The sequence below is a fragment of the Phocoena sinus genome, chromosome 2 (genome assembly GCF_008692025.1).
Source record: "Phocoena sinus isolate mPhoSin1 chromosome 2, mPhoSin1.pri, whole genome shotgun sequence".
Lineage (NCBI taxonomy): Eukaryota > Metazoa > Chordata > Mammalia > Artiodactyla > Phocoenidae > Phocoena > Phocoena sinus.
In genome coordinates this window covers 129,518,385-129,536,829 of record NC_045764.1, presented here as the reverse complement: position 1 = coordinate 129,536,829, position 18,445 = coordinate 129,518,385, and the positions used below count along the sequence as shown (strand labels likewise).

The window sequence follows — 18,445 nt, the reverse complement described above, 5'->3', positions numbered from 1 at the left end:
TATGCTTAGTAAGATAAGTCAGACAGGGAAAGACAAATACTATATACTGTAACTTATATGTGGAATCCAAAAAACAAACATGAATGAAATGAATATAACAAAACAGAAATAGACAGCTGTGGAGAACAAACTAGTGGTTACCAGTGGGGAGAGGAATGGAGGGGAGGGAGGGAGAAGGTAGGGGTAGGGGATTAAGAGGTATAAACTACTATATATAAAATAAATAACCTACAAGGATATACTGTACAGCACAGGGAATATAGCCGATAGTTTATAATAACTTTAAATGGAGTATGATTTATAAAAATATTGAATCACTGTTATGCAGCTGAAATTTATATAATGTAAATCAACTATACTTCAATTAAATGAAATTGCATATATAGACGTTGCATATGCAAACCTGAAAGCGTTTTGCCTAATTGTAAAGCATTATAAAATATTGAAGTATTGATAAATCTATTTCTAGACAAACAAGAATTGCAGTAAAATTGAATAATACTCATTAGAAAAAGAATGAAGATGGACCTCTACTTCACACCATATACAAAAATTAACTGAAAACGGGTCAAAGGCCTTAACGTACTTAAAATTTTAGAAAAAACTTAAGGGTGAACTTTTGTGACCCTGAATTTGGCAATGGTTTCTTTGATATTATGCTAAAAGTACAAGCAACAAAAGAAAAAAATAGATAAATGGGATATCATCAAAATTTAAAACTTTTGGGAATTCTCTGGTGGTCCAGTTGTTAGGATTCAGTGCTGCTGTGGTCCAGGTTCAATCCCTGGTTGGGGAACTAAGATCCTGCAAGCCAACAGCACGGCCAAAAAAAATAAATAAAAAAGTAAAAACTTTTGTGCTTCAGAGGGCTTTATCAACAAAGTGAAATACAACCTACAGAATGGGAGAAAATATTTGCAAATCATATATTTAATAAGAGACTTGTATCTAGAATATATGAACTTTTACAACTCAATGAGACAAATAATCTAATTAAAAGATAGGCAAAAATTTGGATAGGTATTTCTCTAAAGAAGACATCCAATGAGCCCATGAAAAAATGCTCAACATCATTCATCATCAGGAAAATGCAAAAATCAAAACCATAATGAAATACTACTTTATATGCATGTGGATGGCTATAGTCAAAAAATGGATAATAGCACATGTTGGTGGGCATGTGGAGAAACTGAAACCCTCACATGTTGCTGGTATGCGTGTAAAATGGTGTAACTGTGGAAAACAGCAGTTTCTCAAAAAAGTTAAACACGAAGTTACTATTTGACTGAGTAACTCTACTCCTAGTTATATACCATATATATATATGAAAGAAAAGAAAGAAAAGCTTATGAAAACTTCATAATAGCCAAAAGGTGGAAACAACCCAAATGCCCATCAACTGATGAATAGATTTTTAGAATGTCGTAACTCTCCAATTATAACAGATAGTATGGATAAGGATAGTATTAAATTTAGGTTAATGGATGGTGAAATTTGGTATAATACTAATAAGGGTGCAAGTTTTTTGTCATGTTAATAAGATTAGGCATGCTATTAATGAAATACCTTATGTAACTTCAGGCACTCAGAAGTGGAATGGAGATAGTCCTAGTTTTATGTTTAGGGCTATTGTTATTACTACTGATACTGTTGGATTAAAGATTTTTGTAATGGTTCATTGGCCGGAATATAATAGGTTAAGGATAAAAGCTATTATATGTAATATTGATGCAGTAGCTTGTGTTAGAAAATATTTAGTGGACGCTTCTATAGCTCATGGGTTGAACTTTTTTATTATGATGGGGATAATGGCTAATATTTCTTTTGAATCCAATTCAGATAAGTAGTCAGTGAGAGCTGGTTATTACAGTTATGGTCCCTGAGAGAACTGTTGTTAGGATGATGATAAAGATGATGGAGTTTTATTAGTACTGGAAGGATATAAACCAACATATTTGGGGTATGGGGCCAATAGCTCATTTAACTGACCTTAGTATAGAATATAGTGTAATAGGGGCTTACCTGGTGGCACAGTGGTTGAGAGTCAGCCTGCCGATGCAGGGGACACGGGTTTGTGCCCCGGTCTGGGAAGATCCCACATGCCGTGGAGCAGCTGCGCCCGTGAGCCATGGCCGCTGAGCCTGCGCATCCGGAGCCTGTGCTCCTCAACTGGAGAAGCCACAGCAGTGAGAGGCCCACGTACCGCAAAAAAAAAAAAAAAAAAAAAGAATATAGTGTAATATGGTAGCACAAAGAACTTTGAATTCTTAAGGATAGGTTCAATTCCTGTGATTCTAGAAATAAGAAGGCTTAAACCTCTATTATTTACTCTATCAAAATAACTCTTTTATCAGACGTATTTCTTATGTTTGTGGAGGGATGCTTGATGTTATAGTAGGTAGTGAGACGTGCCATATGCATAGGGCTAGTGTTAGTGGTAGGAAGTTTGTTCACAGTAGATGCATTAACTGATCTTATTGGAATCGAGGGTAGGATGCTTAAAATCATAGGGAAAAAACTGTTAATAATAGTGTTTTTATAATAAAGTTGGCTGTATATAGTTCTAGTATGCGGGGGTTGTGGAATGCTCTTAGAAAGAGGATTGTTGTGAAAATATTCATTATAATGGCATATTCTAAGAAAAATATAATGAATGGGCCTGCTGCATATTCTACGTTGAAACCCGATATGAGTTCAGATTCTGCTTCTGTTGTTAGGCCAAAGGGAGCTCAGTTAGTTTCTGCTAGAGAGGAGATAAATCACAGCTAGGGGCCATGATGGGAAGATTATTCATAAATGTTCTTGCGTTGTGATGAGGGTTGAGAAAGTAAAAGTTCCATTTATTTAAAGGGCTGATAGAAGAATAGTTGCTAGTATTACTTCATATGAAATTGTGCTACTGCTCATGGGGCTGCAATTAATACATATTTTGAGTTGGAGGCCCATCCGGATCATAAGATGGAATATACAGCGAGGCTTGACATAGCTATTGTAAATAACACCCCTAGATTTATATTAATGAGGGGATAAGGTATAGGTAGAGGAATTCATATGATTAGGGCTAGGGTTAGGGCTAGGATTGGTGCAATAATAAATATGGAAATGGAGGATGTAGCTGGTCGTAATGGTTCTTTAATGAATAATTTGTGTCAGCAATAGGTTGTAATAGGCCATATGGTCCAACGACATTTGGTCCTTTTCAAAGTTGCATATAACCTAGGGTTTTTCGTTCAATTAATGTGAGGAATGCCATGGCTAGGAGAATGGGGATAATGAGTATTAAGATGTGAATTATAAACATTTTGTTAGGGAGAGGATTTGAACCTCCAGTTACAAAGGTTTAAGTTTTACGCAATTACTGGGCTCTGCCACCTTAACAAACCCTGTTCTTGGGTAATATTTTGTATATATTAATTAAAGTAAGATTATATCATTAACTGGTTTAGCAGGTGCTTTTTTAAAGTGGGCCTTATTTCTCTTGTCCTTTTGAACTGAGGGTAATATATAATAGATAAGAACCGACCTGTATTACTCCGGTCTGAACTTAGATCACGTAGGACTTTAATCATTGAACAAATGAACCTTTATAGAGGTTACACCATTGGGGTGTCCGGATCCAACATTGAGATCGTACACCCTACTGTTGATATGAACTCTAGAAGAGGATTGAGCTGTTACCCCTAGGCTAACGTGTTCCATTGATAAATTTTTGGATCAAGAAATGATATGTTTTGACTAGTAAGTCTAGACTTCAATCACTCAGAGCCTTTTTTGTTCTCTGAGCTCACTCCAACCAAAATTGTGAACCCAGGGGGCTTCCCTGGTGGCGCAGTGGTTGAGAGTCCGCCTGCCGATGCAGGGGACACAGGTTCGTGCTTCGGTCCGGGAAGATCCCACGTGCCGCGGAGCGGCTGGGCCTGTGAGCCATGGCCGCTGAGCCTGCGCGTCCGGAGCCTGTGCTCCGCAACGGGGGAGGCTGCAACAGTGAGAGGCCCGCGTACCGCAAAAAAAAAAAAAAAAAAAAAAATTGTCAACCCATATAAAAATTTGTTATCCCTTAGTGGTTTAGTTAGTTTTTTGGGGAGTTAATTAAAGCTGCATAGGGTCTTCTCATCTTATTTTATGATTTCCGCCTCTTCATGGGAAGGTCAATTTCACTGATTGAAAATAAGAGACAGTAAAACCCTCATGAGTCCATTCATGCAAGTCCTTATTTAGAGAACAAATGATTATGCTACCTTTGCATGGCCAGGATACCATGGCCGTTTAACAGTTGTCACTGGGCCGGCAGTGCCTCTACAGCTAGTTATGCAAGAGGAGATGTTTTTGGTAAACAGGCAGGGTTTATGTTTGCCAAGTTCCTTTTACTTTTTAAAATCTTTTCTTGAATGCATGCCTGTGTTGGATTAACAGCTTACTAAATAAATAATTTAATGTTGCATTGTGCTCATGTGCTGATAATTATCAATATAGTATTAGTTACTGATGTAAGCTTATGCAAGGAGAAATATTTCTTGTTACTCATATTAACATTATTGCCTCTATTGGTCAATAGACTAGTCCAGTATAAAGCTAGGAGTTGATTTGCTCATTATTATTGGTATTAAGATAAAGTTATTGTTGGACTTGAACGCTTTCTTAATTGGTGGCTGTTTTTAAGCCAACTGTGGTGTCGTTTTTACTCTCTAGATAAGGTTGTATCCATTTCTAAAAAGCTGTACCTTTTAAGATTAACATTTAAAAGTACATTAAAATTTATAATTTTTTGGGTAATTTTTAAAGTTGAACTAAGATTCTTTTCCTAGACAACCAGCTATCACCAGGCACGTTAGGCTTGTCACCTCTACTTATAAATCTTCTTATAAATCTTCTTATAATAAATCTACTTATTTTGCTACATAGATGAGTTTGTTCTAATAAACTGTTCATAAGTAGCTCATCTGGTGTCAGGATGTAACTTAAGTTAAAGTTCTCTTTGTTAAATGTTTACTAGTTAAATCATTATGCAAAATGTACAAGGGGTTAACTGCTTTTTGTTACTTTTAATGTTTCATCATTCCCTTACGGTAGGTTCTCTGTAGTGCCAGAGGATATTTTAAATTTCTATCCCCTATACTTTAAATGTGGAGTAAATGTTTTACTTAGTTTGCTTATATTAGTAAAACTTGTGGGGGGTTGGCTAGATTTAGTTCAAAGTGTTCATAAATTATGAAATCTCCTAGGGGTAAACTAGGTGCTTTTATGTAAGCTATGCTTTGATTTATCCAAGCACACTTTCCAGTGTGCTTACCTTGTTACGACTTGTCTCTTCTCATATAATTAGTGTTTAATAATAGATTGTAGGAAGCTATTGTAATACTTGAGGAAGGTGATGGGCAGTGTGTGCTTACTTCAGGTCCTTATTCAGTTAAGCACTCTATTAATTTGCTACTAAATCCTCCTTTGGTTTTTAGTTTTCATAAAAACCTGTGTGCAGTAAGAAATACATTCTTGAGGTAGAAAATGTAGCCCGTTTCTTCTCACTCCATAGGTTACACCTTGACCTAATGTTTTTATGTATAATTATGCTTACTTTTACTCCTTTTCAGGGCTTGCTGAAGACGGCATATAGACTGAATTAGCCAGGGTTGGTGAGGTGTATCGAGGTTAATCGATTATAGAACAGGCTCCTGTAGAGGGGTGTGAAGCACTGCCAAGACCTTTGAGTTTTAAGCTGCTGCTGGTAGTACTCTGGCGAATAATTTTGTTATAATAATTATTTGGGTTTAGGACTAAGCATAGTGGGGTGTCTAATCCCAGTTTGGGTCTTAGCTGTTGTGTAATTAGGAAATACTAAAGTCACTTTCGTAGTCTATTTTTATTTTAGCTATGGCTTTTTACAGCTTAATTAAAATTTAACTTTATGTTACTCTTTAACACGCTTTCCACTGAATTTCTATTAATTTGGGTCAATCGTTTGATCGTGGTGGCTGGCTCGAAATTTACCAACCGTAGTTAATATAACTTAGTTGAACTTTTGTTTATGGCTTAATTTTAATCACTGCTGTTTCCTGTGGATGTGTGGTTAAGCAAGGTGTTATGAGCTACTAGTCTTAGTGTACTTGATGCCAGGTCCTTTTAAGGATTTAGAGGGCATTCTCACTGGGGCTCAGATGCATGCATGTGTAATTTTATTAAAAACTAGTAGAAAGGCTGGGACCAAACCTCGGTGTTTATGGAGTTGATAAATTCATCTAGGCACTTTTAGTGTCTTGCTTTAGGTTTTAAGCTACATTAACAAGTTGTTTTTATATTGTGAAATAACATGTATATAGTTGTATGATTTATGCTAGATTTAGTATTAAAATTTTGATAAAAATGGTCCATAGATCTAGGGAGATGCCTGTCTACATAAATGGTAGATATCTAAGTAATTCATTGGTACGATTAGGGTTTATTTTCTAGGTATATCCTATTTTGAGCATTGTTTGTGTTTGTTGGATAGATTAACTAAATTCTATGTATTTATATGTTTTTGCCTTGTTTGGGGGGTTTGGCAGGGCATTATGGGCATGTAGAATATGGGATTTAGTGGGGCATAAGGAGGGCTTGTTAAACAGGTTATCTACCTCTTCAATGTGTATGTGTATGTATATGTGTGTGTGTGTAATTTCCTTATGTCCTGTAGCCATTGACTGAATAACACCTTATGGTTGATGATGTTGGTAAATAATATTCAATTAAAGTCCAGCTACAGTTTGACTGTGTTAAGACCTCACATGGCCATAGCTGAGTCCCAGTATCCCTATAAAAATTAAAAAATACCAAATGCATAAAACCACAGTTATGTGTGAGCATGGGCTGATTAGTCATTAGTCCATCGAGATGTCTTATTTAAGAGGAAAGAGTGGGTGATTTTAGGTGAGATGGTCCTGAAGAACCAGATGTCTGATAAAGTTCATTAATAGAAACCCTCGCAAGTTATGGGCCCAGAGGAAGAAGAGGGACACCTGCTAAGTGGGGTTGATAGTTTCACGCAGCTTTGCTGATTGAGCTCGTGATCTAGTGGATATGATATGTATGTTGACTAGGATTGGTTTGACTTAATGTACTGTGTACAATCAATAATATGTACTATGTAAAGTACATGCTTATAAGCATGGGGTAAATAATGTACGATTATACATATCATGTATTATGTATGGTATGTATATGTACTTATTAATGTAATACACATTATGCATGAAGTACATGGTAATTTATGGTAAAAATAGGTTATTTTAATACTAAGATTGTACTTAGTAATCTTGTAAATGTCCCATAACACATCTTCAGGGAATAGTTTAAATAGAATTTCAGCTTTGGGTGCTGATGGTGGAGCTGGAGCTTCTTCCTTGAGTCTTAGGGAGATGTGTTATTCTCCTTTTCTGGTTTACAAGACCAGGGTAATAGATATAATGATACTACAAAGACTCTTCATTTTAGGAGATTATTTTCAGTGATGCTAGTTACTGGCATTAGTACTAGAATTAAAAAGAAATATAGAATGGATGCTAGTTGTCCGATAATAATGAAGGGGTGCTCTATGGGTTGTCCTCCAATTCACGTTAGTGTTAATAGGTCTGCTACTAGTACTCAAAATACGCATTGACTGAGAGGTCGAAACGTTATGCTTCGTTGTTTGGATGTGTTGAAGCATTGGGATAAATGCTAGAATTAAGATTGAAAAGATTAAGGCCATTACTCCTCCTAATTTATTAGGAATTGATCGTAGAATTGCATACGCAAATAGAAAATTATCACTCTGGCTTGATATGAGGTGGTGTGTTGAGAAGGTCTGTTGGGGTGTAGTTGTCTGGGTTCCTAGTAAGTCGGGTGAAAATAGCACTAATATTATTAGAATTAGCAGTAAGGCATCTAGGATATCTTTGATTGTACAGTAGGGGTGAAATGGGATTTTGTCTATATCAGTTGAGATTCCAGTGGGGGGTTATTAGATCCTGTTTTGTGAAGGAATAGTAAGTGGACAGCTGCTAGCGCTGCAATGATAAATGGGAGAATAAAATGGAAGGCGAAGAATCGTGTAAGAGTTGCTTTATCTACTGAAAATCCACCTCAGATTCATTCGACAGGGCTTGTGCCAATATATGGAATTGCTGAAAGGAGGTTAGTAATAATTGTTGCCCCTCAGAATGGTATTTGTCCTCAGGGTAAGACATAGCCTATGAATGCTGTAGCTGTGACTGTAAATAATGATTCCAATGCTTCATGTTTCTAAAAAGGTATAGGATCCATAATATAAGCCTTGTCCCACATGAATAAATAAGCAAATAAAAAATATGGAGGCTCCATTTGCATGTAGATATCGGATAATTCATCCATAGTTTACATCTCGGCAGACATGTGTTACTTACGAAAAAGTAGTTATTGTGTCTGATGTATATGTATTGCTAGGAATAAACCTGTCAAGATTTGTAGAACTAAACAAAATGCCCAGAAGGGAGCCAAAATTTTAACACGATGAAATGTTTGATGGAGCTGGGAGGTCAATAATTGCGTTGTTAATAATTTTTATTAAGGGGTGTGATTTTCGGATGTTGGTCATTAGTGTTCTTACAGTTGAATTAAAATGATTTTTCATTTCATTGGCCATGGTTAGATTCCATGTAAGAATAATGATAATATACATTGTATTTATTTTAGGTACTATTTTTGTAATTAGTTTTGTGGGCTTTTCTTCAAAACCTTCACCTATTTATGGTGGACTTGAATTGATTGTAGGTGGTGGTGTTGGTTGTGGGATTGTTTTGAATTTTGGTGGTTCACTTGGGGGTTTAATAGTATTTTTTATTTATTTAGGGAGAATATTAGTAGTATTTGGTTATATGACAGCTATGGCCACTGGGAAGTATCCTGAAGTTTGAGTCTCTAATAAGACTGTTCTAGGTATATTTCTTTCGGGGTTGATGATAGAATTTTCAATAGTATTCTTTGTTTTAAAGGATGAGGAAGTGGAGATTGTATTTAAATTTAATGGACTAGGGGACTCTGGGTAATTTATGATACAGGTGATTTTGGGTTTTTTGTGAAGAGCCTATAGGAATTGCAGTGTTGTATAGCTGTGGTTCTTAATTGGTAATTGTTACTGGTTGATCATTACTTATTGGTGTTGTGGTTATTATAGAGGCTACTCATGGTAATTAAATAGAATTATGCTTAGGGCAAGGGTAATGAGGAATGAAAGAAAATACAATTTGATTAGGCCTTTTTGGTCTGACACTAGTACAGAAAATTTTATTTGAATAAGGGAAGTTGTTTTTGGTAAGATGCTTTCTAGTCAGATTAAATCTAGGAGACGTGATGCTGATTTTTGACTCGCTGATAAATTTAAGTATGGTGGGAAGCGGTGTATAATAATGGGGAGATACCTAAGAGGTTGGAAAATGTGAAGAAATTTGAGGGATATTTAAATTTTAAGTTTTGTGTAGCGGGGCTGATTTCAAATGCCAGAATAAAACCTAGGATGGTCACAGCAAAGGCAGTTTGCTTCAGGTATTGTTATTTGTGGGATTGTCATTGGGGGAATTTTGCTGGAGGTAATGAATCCAGCAAAGATACTTACAGCTAATAAACGTTTAACAAACTGATTAGCAGTGGGTTATTTTCGTTAAAGTAGAAAAGCGAGGTTGTCCTAATGGTGCGGAGAAAATAATGCGAATGCCATAGACAGCTGTAAGGGATGCGGTGACGAGAGTTATTTGCTGGGCTCAGGCGTTGGTGTACAACGTGTTAGCGGTGTCGATAATTAGTTCTTTAGAGTAGAAACCTGTGAGGAACGGCATTCCTGTCAGTGAGAGACTTCCAATAATGAGGGCCGCTGTGGTAAAAGTATTGCTTTAAATAAACCTCCTATCTTTCGAATGTCTTGTTCATCATGTAGGCTATGAATAATGGAGCCAGAGCATATAAACAGGATGGCCTTGAAAAAGGCATGTGTGCAAACGTGGAGAAATGCTAGATAAGGTTGGTTAATACCGATTGTTACTATTATAAGGCCTAATTGGCTTGAAGTAGAGAAGGCAACAATTTTTTTGATGTCATTTTGGGTGAGAGCACATATTGCTGTAAATAATGTAGTTATGTTTATCCAGACATAATGTTATTGTTTGGGTACATTTATTCTCTGTTAAAGGGTGAAAGCAGATAAGTAGGAAAATACCTGCTATAACTCTTGTGCTTGAGTGAATAGAGCTGAAACGGGAGGAGGGCCTTCTATTGCTGAGGGAATGGCTGGAGGCCAAATTGGGTGGATTTTCCAGCTGCAGCCAACACAAGTCCTATTAGAGGTAGGTTTGAGTGATTTTGGTTAAGTATAAAGATTTGTTGTATGTCTCACGAGTTTAAGTTAAATAGAAATCATGCTGTTGATATAATAAGTCCAATGTCTCCAATGCGATTATATAGAATTGCTTGGAGAGCGGCTGTATTTGCATCTGCTTGTCCATATCGTCACCTGATAAGTAGAAAAGATACAATTCCGACTCCTTCTCACCCAATGAAAAGTTGTAAAAGATTGTTAACAGTGATAAGAATTAGTATTGTGATAAGAAAAAGGAGTATTTAAAGAATTGATTAATGTTAGCATCTGAGTGCATGTATCACGTTGAAAATTCCATAATAGATCATGTGACAAATAATGCTACTGGCACAAATATTGAGAAATAGTCTGTTTTGAAGCTAAGTGGTAATTTAAGGGTTTGGGTAGTAATTCAATGTCAGTTTAAGATAATTATCTCTTGACCTGTATGAATGAATATTATTGTTGGAATTAAGCTGGTGATAAAAGCATATGAGATAGTGGTTTTTTTTTTACAAAGGATGGATATGTGTTATTTTGTAGATGTTGGTGTTTGTTATTATAATTGGTATCGTTAGTATAAATAGTATAACTAGTGAAAGAGGTAAATAAGTTTATTACTTTTATTTGGAGTTGCACCAATGTTTTGGTTCCTAAGACCAATGGATAGCTATCCTTTAAAAGTTTGAAAAAGTCATACTGTTAGATATGGAAGCATGAACTAGCAATTTTTGCATACTTTTTCAGTAAATAAAAATATTTAGTCTTCTGTTACTAGATTCACAATCTAGTGTTTTTTTGAAACTATATTTATAGTACAAGGGCCCTAAAATGATTTTGGGGTTTAAGGATAGGAGTAAGAGACGTAAAATGTGAAGGGGTTATGAGGGCATTTTCTCATGTGAATGATGGTGGGTATATTTGCCTCATTTTGTTATGATTAATATGTATAGTGAGTATAAGGTGGTAATTACTATGTTAATTCCTATGAGGATAAAGGTGATATTTGATCATGGAAAGGATGTTACTACTACAAAGAGTCCTCCAATTAGATTGATAGTTAGGGGGTAGAGCTAGGTTTGTTAAGCTTGCTAGTTGTCATCATGCTGGTATTGGGAGGAGTGTTTGTAGACCTCGGGCTACAATTATTGTTCTGCTGTAAATTCGTTTGTAATTTGAATTTGCTAGGCAGAATAATATGGATGATGTGAGGCAGTGGGCAATTATTAGAGCAGTGGCCCCGATATAACTTCAAGGTGTTTGGATGAGAATGACTACAATAACAAGTGCTATGTGACTGTCGGAAGAATACGCGATAGGTGATTTTAGATCTGTTTGGCATAAACACATTGAACTAGTTATGATTATTCCTCATAAGGAGAGTATGAGAAAAGGGTATGTTATGAAATATATTAGTGCGTTTAGTATTGCTGTAATTCGTAATATACCATAGCCTCTGAGTTTTAGTAGTACGGCTGCAAGGACTAGGGATCCTGCAATGGGGGCTTCTACATGTGCTTCAGGTCATCAAAGGTGAAGGCCGTTGAGTACTTTTACTATAGAGACTATCATACATGCTAGTCATATGAAAATGTTGGATCAGGAGTTGGCTGTTGTTTGTGTTCAATATTGAAGTATTAGAAAATTTAGTGAGCCTGTGACATTTTGAATATATATTAGTGCTACTAAGAGTGGAAGTGACCCTACTAGTGTATAAAACAAGAAATAAAGTCCTGTGTTAAGACATTCTGTTTGATTACCCCATCGGGTAATGATACTAAGTGTTGGAACTAGTATTGCTTCAAATAAAATAAGATGAATTCTGTGGCAGTGAATTTTATAATGAGGAATATTTGTCATGTAATTAGCATGGTAATATATAATTTTTTTTCGAGTTAATGATTCTTTGAGGTAGGTGAAATTGGCTGGCTATTAATTATGGTAAGAGTCATGTTGTTAAAATTAATAATGGTGCTAATGAGCTGGGGAAAAAGAATTAGTGAAAAGTTGAGGCTATTGTCATTAAATTGATTAAGAAGAAAAAGGCTATGAGACTAATAAGCTATGGACTGTGGTATTAATTCACATTATGTTGTTCTTTGATAATTATGTTAGTAGTATTAGTATAATTGTAGGAATAATAACTTTTAACATTGGAGGAGATTAAGATTTTGTACATAATCAGTGCCATATGTGTTTGATACTATTACTAGTAGGGATAGTCTGAGTGTGGCTTCTCGAGCTGAGAATACTAGCAGAACAATTGGTATTATGCTGGCTAGGGCAAAATGTGTATTTAGGATTATCAGCGTTGCTTTAATGAATAGTGATAATATTATGCCTTCAAGGCATGATAGTGAAGATATTAGGTGAGATCAATATATTAATAATTCTATAAGAGATACGGTAAATGTTATAATAATATATACACTAAAAGCACTTGGTAATTATGAACTTAATCATAATCTAATGAGTTGAAATCATTTCGTTTAATTACCATATTCAGTTCATTCTAGTCCTTTTTGGGTCCATTCATTAGGCTAGGCTTATTGCTAGTAATAAAATTAGGAATAAAGCTATAATGAGTATTGTTTTTAGATTATTTGTCTGAGATGCTCAGGGTAGGGGGTAAAAGAGCAATTTCTAAATCAAAAAGGAGGAATATAATGGCTACCAGGAAAGATTGTATGGAAAAATGTAGACGTGCTGATCCTATAAGGTCAAATCCGCACTCATAAGGACTTGTTTCTTCTGTGAAAATATTTAATTGGGGAAGTCAGAATGTGATAAATACAAGTAGTGAGGCTAGTGCTATGTTTGTAATTAATGTCGATATTAGAGTTATTCTTTTTCGGATTCTACTGAAGCCAATTGACTGTGAGTCAATTGTACTATTTAATACTAAAATAATAAGATCGTTATCAATAAATGGGTACGTAAAGGAATAGTCATAATCCATCTACAGAATGTCAACATCAGGCAGTAGCTTTGAAGCCGAAATGGTGGTTAGATGTGAAGTGATTTTTTTTTTTTTTTTTTTTTTTTTTGCGGTACGCGGGCCTCTCATTGTTGTGGCCTCTCCCGTTGTGGAGCACAGGCTCCGGTCGCGCAGACTCAGCGGCCATGGCTCACGGGCCCAGCCGCTCTGCGGCATGTGGGACCCTCCCGGACCGGGGCACGAACCCGTGACCCCTGCATCGGCAGGCGGACTCTCAACCACTGCGCCACCAGGGAAGCCCCGTGAAGTGATATTTTAATTGATGTAAGAAGCAGACGATAAGGAAGAGCCAATAGTTACACGCAGTCTGTGGAATCCTGTAGCTATGAAGAAAGTTGACCTGTATACCCCATCTGAAATTGTAAAGGATGTTTCGTAATATTCTGAGGCCTGTAGAAATGTAAAATAAACGCCTAGGGCGACTGTGATAAAAAGACCTTGGAGTATGTGTTTTCAGTTTCCTTCTATGAGGCTGTGGTGAGGTCAGATAGTGGATACCCCAGAGGCTAATAATACGGAGGTATTAAGAAGTAGTACTTCTAATGGATTTAGAGGACAGATGCCTGTTGGTGGTCAGCATCGCCCTAGTTCAGGTGTAGGGGCAAGGCATGAGTGGTAGAAGGCTCAAAAAGAAACTGGTAAAAAAAAAGAGGACTTCTGAAATAATAAATAGGATTATTCCATATCAAAGTCCTTTTTGAACACTTGGTGTATGATGGCCTTGAAAAGTGCTTTCTCGGATGATGTCTTGTCATCACTGAGCTATTGATAAAGGTATTAGTTAGTAGGCCTAGTGCTGATAATAATGTTGAAGTGAAATCATATAATTAGGTCTGCTGTTGTTAGAAGGGCTGAGAGAGCTCCTGTAAGGGGTCAGGGACTGGGATTTACTATGTGATATGCCTGAGTTTGGTGGGACATTATGTATTGTCATGTAGGTAAAGATTTGCTAGTAAGCTAAATGCATAAACTAGAATTATTGCAATGGTGAATTTGAGGATAGTAAGTAAGACAAGGATAGGAAATGTAATGAGAGCTGTCTTGGTGCTAATACTCAGCAATGCTAGAGTCACTCTTCCAATTAAATGAATCAATAGGGGTCCTGCTGTGATGTTAGCTGTTAATAGTATGGCTAAAGCTGTTGGTTGAATGAATAAGCTAATAGTTTTGATGACTGCTAGCATAGGAATAAGAGGAACGAGTGTTCCTTGTGGTAGAAAGTGAGCTAAGCACGCTTTTGTTTTGTGATGAAAGCCTGTAACTACAGTTCCTGCCCATAGAGAAACTGCTGTTCCTAATATTATTATATTCCTAATATTATAAATTGCTATTAATATTATTGAGAGTTGTGTAGTAGGTATAAATGAATGTGGTAATAGTCCTAATAGATTTGTTGATCGAATAAATAAGTGATGTTAAGTATTAGTGCTCAGGTCTGTCCTTTGTGATTGTGAAAAGCTATTATTTGTTTCAATGTGAGTTGAACTAATCATTGTTGAATTGAAATTATACAATGGTTAATTAGTTGATTAGGTGTTGGGAGTAAAATACCTGGGAATATAATGATTAAGATAACAATAGGAAGTCCTATTATTGTTGGGGCAATGAAAGAGGCAAATAGATTTTCGTTCATTGTGTTTCTCAAGGGGTAGATTGTTTTTGTACTTTGGTAGACATCAACGCTGGATTTGAATAATAAGTATATTTTGAAATTTTTAGTTGGAATGCAATAAATAGGACTAGAATTATTAATAGAATAGTAATAAATCATGTTGAAGTGTTGAATTGTGGCATATCGTGAAAGGGAGTTTTAACTCCCAGTCTTTAACTTAAAAAGGTGAATGCTATTTAGCTTCTTAAGGAATTTATAATATTGATGAGGATCATTTTTCAAAGTATTTTAGGAGTACTAGTTCAAGGACGATGGGTATAAAGCTATGATTTGATCCACAAATTTCTGAGCATTGTCTGTAATATAGACCTGGTCGTGGTGATATGAGAGTTGTTTGGTTTAGGCATCCTGGAATTGCCTCTGTTTTTACGCCTAGTAAAGGCACAGCTCATGAGTGTAAAATGTCTTCTGAGGAGGTTAGTATTCAGATTGTTATTTCTGTAGGTAAAACTACTCCGTTGTCTACTTCTACTAGTCATAATTCTCCTGTTTTTAGGTCTGGTGTTGGAATTATATAGGAGTCAAAATTTAATTCTTCATAGTCTGTATATCATAGCTTCAGTATCATTGGTGTCCTATAGTCTTTACGGTAAGGGAAGGGTTATGTAGTCCAGCATGTAAAGCATTTGTAATGATGGCAGGGCAATTAGAATTAGGATAATGGCTGGTAAGATTGTCCAGATGGTTTCTACTTCTTGTGCATCTATTGTACTTGTATGTGTTAGTTTAGTTGCTAATATGAGTAAAATAATATAGAGGACCAAGAAGCTGATTAAAAATATGATTATTAACGTATGATCATGAAAGTGTAGTAGTTCTTCTATAATGGGTGATGCTGCATCTTGAAAACCTATGTGGAGAGGTACGCCATGGAGACATAAACATAAAACATAAAAAGGAATGAAGCACTGTTACATGGTACAATATGGATGAGCTCTGAAAGCATTATGCTAAGTGAAGGTAATGAGTCATGAAGGATAACATACTACATGATTCTACTTACGCGAAATATCCAGATAGGGAAATCTACGGAGGCAGAAAGTAGATTAGTGGTTGCCTAGGTTGGAGGCATAATAGTGGGATAGGGAGTTGATTGCTAAAAGGTACAAGGTTTCTTTTTTGGGGGGGGGGGATTAAAATTAAAATGTTCTAAAATTAAATTGTGGTTGATGGTTACACAACTCTGTGACTATATTAAAAACTAATTGCGCACTTGATGTTTCTGCAGTTTTTTCATTTCCATTTGCGTGGAATGTGTACAACTATATCAATTTGAAAAAACAGTTGTGGGGAAAAAAAAACTCTAAAGCAGTGGTTCTTATACTTCAATCATCATTAGCCTCACCTGTGAAGCTTCCCTGGTGGCGCAGTGGTTGAGAGTCCGCCTGCCGATGCAGGGGACATGGGTTCGTGCCCTGGTCCGGGAAGATCCCACATGCCGTGGAGTGGCTCGGCCCGTGAGCCATGGCCACTGAAGCTCTGGATACAAATGTTCTAGATCTATCAAGGAACTACAGGACATGAGGAACTTTAAGTGCATATTATTAAGTGAAAGAAGCCAGTCTGAAAAGGCTTTGTACTGTGTGATTCTAGACTTTCTAGAAAAGGTAAAACTGTAGAGACAGTAAGTAGATCAGTGGTTGCCAGGGGCTCGGGGGGAGGGAGTGAGGGATGAATAGGTAGAGCACAGGGGATTTTTAGGGCAGTGAAACTATTCTGTATGATACTATAGTGGTGGATACACATCATTATACATTTGTCAAAACCTATAGAACTGGACCACACTAAGAGTGTATGCCAATGTAAACTATGGATTTTAGTTAACAACATATCAATATTGGTTTATCAGTTATAACAAATGTACCACACTAATACACAATATTAATAACGGGAAACTGTGCAAATTGGTAGGAGGTAGCTATGGAAACTGTACTTTCTGCTCAATTTTTTGGTAAACCTAAACCTGTTTTAAAAAACTAAAGTATGCTAATTTTTAAAAAATGTTCTAGGCAAGCCAGAGGATGAGCCTGGGAAGTCAGGGAACTCTACAGATGTGAAATGACCTTGTCAGATCAAGGGAGCATTTTAATTCTCAAAACCAGTAGGCAGTCTTCCCCTAGAAGAGGCACATGAGGAGAAAGAATGTTTCCCTTGTTCAGTTCCGTATTGATACTGCTGAGCCCAGAATCCATACCTCAGAGAGGTGAGTCTGTAACTGGAGAGTCTGTGCTTCACCACTGGAGCTGAGGGCCCCTTAAGCCTCCTGGGGCTCGACGTGCAGCAGTCACTTCAGCAGTATGATAACAGGAGATTAAGGTAAGAGGACAGGGCTCCTCCCTAGGATGTAGAGGTGATTTGAAACGGGAATCCTGAGCTTGTTAGTGTGGTTGGTTGGTTTGGTTTTAAGAAACTGGGTTGGGGGAGCGCAGCCATTGAGTGTCTGAAGAAGGGATTATACGGTAGTGAATTAATAGTATAAAAATGTCAGCTGACTTTACAGGAACACGTACCTCAGAAGGAAGGAAAAGATCTCGAGGAGAGATTTCAACAAAAACACCAGGGGAAAATGACCTTCACCTTTGAATGTCCAGTTCAGCCCTTCGCTGAGTGTAGGCGTCTGATCTGTAAGAAGAGTAGTTTATCAGGAGAGCCTCCCAGCCCTCAAGGTCTCATTCAGACTCTGGAATCACGTAAGGAAAAGACAGATCTCTGGGTGTATCTTTCCTAGAGACACACCCAAAGGGAGAAGTAGCAAAGGGTCAGAAAGCCAGCAAACTGGCAGGTACCAAAATTAGCAAATTTGCCTTTAGAATTGCATGATTTTTCCCTTCTACCCAGGTCAAATAATAATAATAAGTAGTAGTAGTGCTAGGAGTAGCAAAGGACAGTCTTCCTGATGCCAAGCACTGTTCTAAGTACCTTGCGTGAATTAACTCATTTAATCCCCACCACAGCCCTACCCAGTAAGGGAATTATTACTCATTTTACAGAGACTTCGGTGTAGACATGAAGTCATCTGCCTGGTCACAGCTAGAAGTGTTGAGCTGGGACTCGAACCCAACGCCAGCTCCAGAGCCCACTGTTTCCCCCTCACGGCACTGCGGCTCCACGTCGACTCCACAGACCCCGCAACTGCCTCGTAATATAGACCAAACTTTAAAAGAAGGAACGTGGGGATTTACCCTTTGGGTTTTAACCCTGCTCATCCACCCCTACAGAAAACAGCAATACTGTTCGTTCTACCCGAATAGGAGAAAAATGGGGAAGAAAGAAGAAAATTTATTAAAAGGAAAACAAAACACCACCTTTTTTTTCTTTCCCCTCGCAGTGCATGGCAGTATCGTCTCAAGAGCCTTTGCCTTTTTCTGGAGGGAGCGTTTATCTGGCTGGCATGCGCACGAAACAACACAGCTGCCCCACCTGACATGGGAGCTCCGGG

General features: G+C 37.1%; 1 protein-coding gene and 1 pseudogene across 2 annotated transcripts in view; one reads left to right on the top strand and one right to left on the bottom strand.

Moving 5' to 3' along the window:
- NID2 (nidogen 2) overlaps positions 1 to 18,445 on the top strand; it is a 78,739-nt gene that overhangs the window by 35,567 nt on the left and 24,727 nt on the right. The window lies entirely within an intron of this gene.
- On the bottom strand, positions 14,255 to 14,967 carry LOC116748860 (annotated as a pseudogene).